General features: G+C 55.5%; 1 long non-coding RNA gene across 1 annotated transcript in view; it reads right to left on the reverse strand.

Annotated features, from left to right (window-relative positions):
• Positions 1 to 663: 663 nt before the first annotated feature.
• LOC102242110 overlaps positions 664 to 2,706 on the reverse strand; it is a 14,393-nt gene continuing 12,350 nt past the window's right edge. Inside the window, exons 4-5 of the long non-coding RNA XR_314381.2 lie at positions 1,520 to 1,613; positions 664 to 1,173 (exon numbers count right to left, since the gene is read on the reverse strand). This is a non-coding gene — a long non-coding RNA (uncharacterized LOC102242110). The remainder of the gene's footprint in view (positions 1,174 to 1,519; positions 1,614 to 2,706) is intronic.

Below are 2,706 nucleotides of genomic sequence, written 5' to 3' on the forward strand. Positions count from 1 at the left end.
CCGGGGAGGCGGGCAGGGGGCGCGGGGGCCTGGGGGGAAGGGTGGGTTCCAGGCCACAGAGTGAAGAAACCCCGTGGACGCTGGCTCCCAGGCGTCAGCTCACAATATGTAATTTTTAATCCACTGTTTTCACCTCCGTCCATATGGTTTCTTGGGCTGCACGCTGGCCTTTGCAGGGCTGCAGTGAAAAGACCATTAAAACCCTGTGATGTTAAAAGCATGGATACTGCAGAGCAGTGGTTCCCCACGTGGGCACATGCCCCACAGGGAGGCAATGTGATTTTTAAGGGGGGGCAATTCAGTGAATTTTTTGCATGTCGTACGGTTCCAGGGGCCTCATATACAGTATATAAATATGTGTTGTGACATATTGATGCATTTCAGGTCCCTGTTACATGTTTGGAAACTTTGCTATTTTTTCCTATCACTTCATATTATTATTTTTAACAATTTCTTAGTGATTTCTTCCTCAGTATGTCAACTGTCCTTTTATTTTTCTCTTTCATGGATGCCATGTTCTTTGGAAGCTTGTTTAGACCAAGTTAACGGCCTTTCAGGCTTCCTCCACGTGAAGAGGAGCTCACTTTTTGAATAATAAGAATTCTATGCTCGGGGGGCGGGGGGCGGGGGTGGGCATCAGGATGTTAGAGATGCTTAGGTGGGGCGCGGCCAGAAAAGGGTGGGAACCACTGCTCTAGAGCCACAGTCCCGGGTTCAAAGCTCGCTCTACCCTGACCCGGCTGTGTGGCCTGAGCAAGTCCGGCCCTCTGTGAGCTCCAGCTTCCCAGCCGTAAAACGCGATGGTGAGGGCACTTCCTCTCAGCTACTGAGAGGTTTTAAAGAGATCTTCCCATTAGCAAAGCGCCTAACGCAGCGCCTGGCTCCTGACTGGCACACAGACCTGCCAGCAAATCTTAACTAGGGCCGGAAATGAGGAACGTGACCTCCAGAAGCCCAGCCTCTCCTCCTAGGAGGCCAGGCCTCCCGCCAGAGGTGGCACCAGCGTGGTGTGACAGAACGAAGGTCTCTGTGGGGCAGGGGGTGGGGGGGAGGAGCTTCGCACAGGAACATCCTGGCTTGGGGCATGAGAGCTGGGGCGCCCCTCTTCAAGAGGCCGGCATGGGAGATGGCGGCTGAGGCCTGGGTGCTTGGGAAGACTCCGGTTCAGCCTCACTGCAGGCAAGAGAAAAGGAAAGAGGAGAAGGGAGGGAGGAAGAGGAGGAGGGAGCTCCGCTGGGTGACCTCTGAGCCCAGCCCAGCTCCATGGTCTCAGGTCCCTGCAACCACCTCTCCCCGCCTTGAGCTGGCACCAATGGGCTTCTAGTCCTTGCCCACCAAAACGTGCTCCCTCCACCACGCCGAGCAGGCACAGGGAGGGGTTTTCTGCAGTCTGGCCAAGGCGAAGCCATGGTCACAGACTCCCAGCTCCATGGGGCACACTGGGGACAGGGTTTGCCCACGGCACCCCCCCACCCCCGTTTGCCTGCGAATCACCGACAGCAGACCAACACTCACTCACCGGTCGGTGGAACCCAACAGGCAGCTCTGTGTGCCTTTCTCTCCCCAGGCTCCCCCAGATCACGGGTGCGGACAGCAGCTCTCTGCCCAGCTCCCTGCAATGGACAGCTCAGCTCGCGGCTGACCCAGCAGGTTCCCCAAGTTTTAGCCTCCCTTCCTCCCCCCCCCTCCCCGCCCCGCTCCCCTCAGGCAGGAGCTCCACACTGGCTTTGGGGAATTAGCTCAGGATTTTAAGTCAACTTTCTAATGGCAGAGAGCATCCCAACCTATGAGTAATAGCACAAAAATTAATTACATCTCCTTTGGACTGTCTTCATGATTCCTTTATAGCTGCTGCAGCAGAATTACCTTCCAAATTATATTGGACCCGGGTTATTAAAGTGACTTTCAATTCCCTGAGTATACAGAGTGCCAGCCAGCCAGGCAGGGGAGCCGGAGCCCTGGAGGGCTCCTCCCGCCCCCTCTGCCCCACCCCTGGCAGCGAGGCCGCACGCAGATAACTGAGCACTGACTTGTTCCCACCTCCAACCAATCCATTTCCTTGGGTGTCTGGTATTTACTCCTGGACGTCCCGGTTTCCAGTACAAACCGACACTCGTTTAATACTCCAAACCCATTAGACACTTTCCCTTTCCCTGGCGAACAAAGGAGAAACATTTTCGCACGACTTTATGGAAGCCATCAATCTCGGGGAGAGAATCCTCGTTCTCACTTATGCAAAGCGGAGGGCGGGAGGTGTGGGGGGACGTACCCCTTTCTCCGAGCGGCAGCGGCGCCGCACGGAAATCATGCATTTCTGCTGAAATTCATATTGGGAAATGGATTTCCCATCGGAAACATTGTTTTTCACTAAGAGAAGCTTTTAATCCCCTTAAGTTCCTTTCTAATCTGCCTTGGAAGTGCTCGTCTCGGGCACAGAACAGTGACGATGGAGCAGATTTAATTTATTGGGACAAGACAGCAGCCAGCCAGCCCGCAGAAGGCGGAGGGCGGCCCTCCCAGCTGAGCGGGGCCATCATTCCCGGTGGGGGATGCTTGTCCCACCCAGGCCCCTGCACCGTCCTGCGCCCAAGTTCCCACGTCAGCTCTCCGAGCTCTTCCTGGAGCAAATACCTCAGCCTCATGGGGTCAATGAAGCCCTTTATTCCCTAAAGACCAGAGGAAGGTGGCCCCTGCCTGCTTGACCAG

Source organism: Myotis brandtii, unplaced genomic scaffold, assembly GCF_000412655.1.
Source record: "Myotis brandtii unplaced genomic scaffold, ASM41265v1 scaffold633, whole genome shotgun sequence".
NCBI lineage: Eukaryota > Metazoa > Chordata > Mammalia > Chiroptera > Vespertilionidae > Myotis > Myotis brandtii.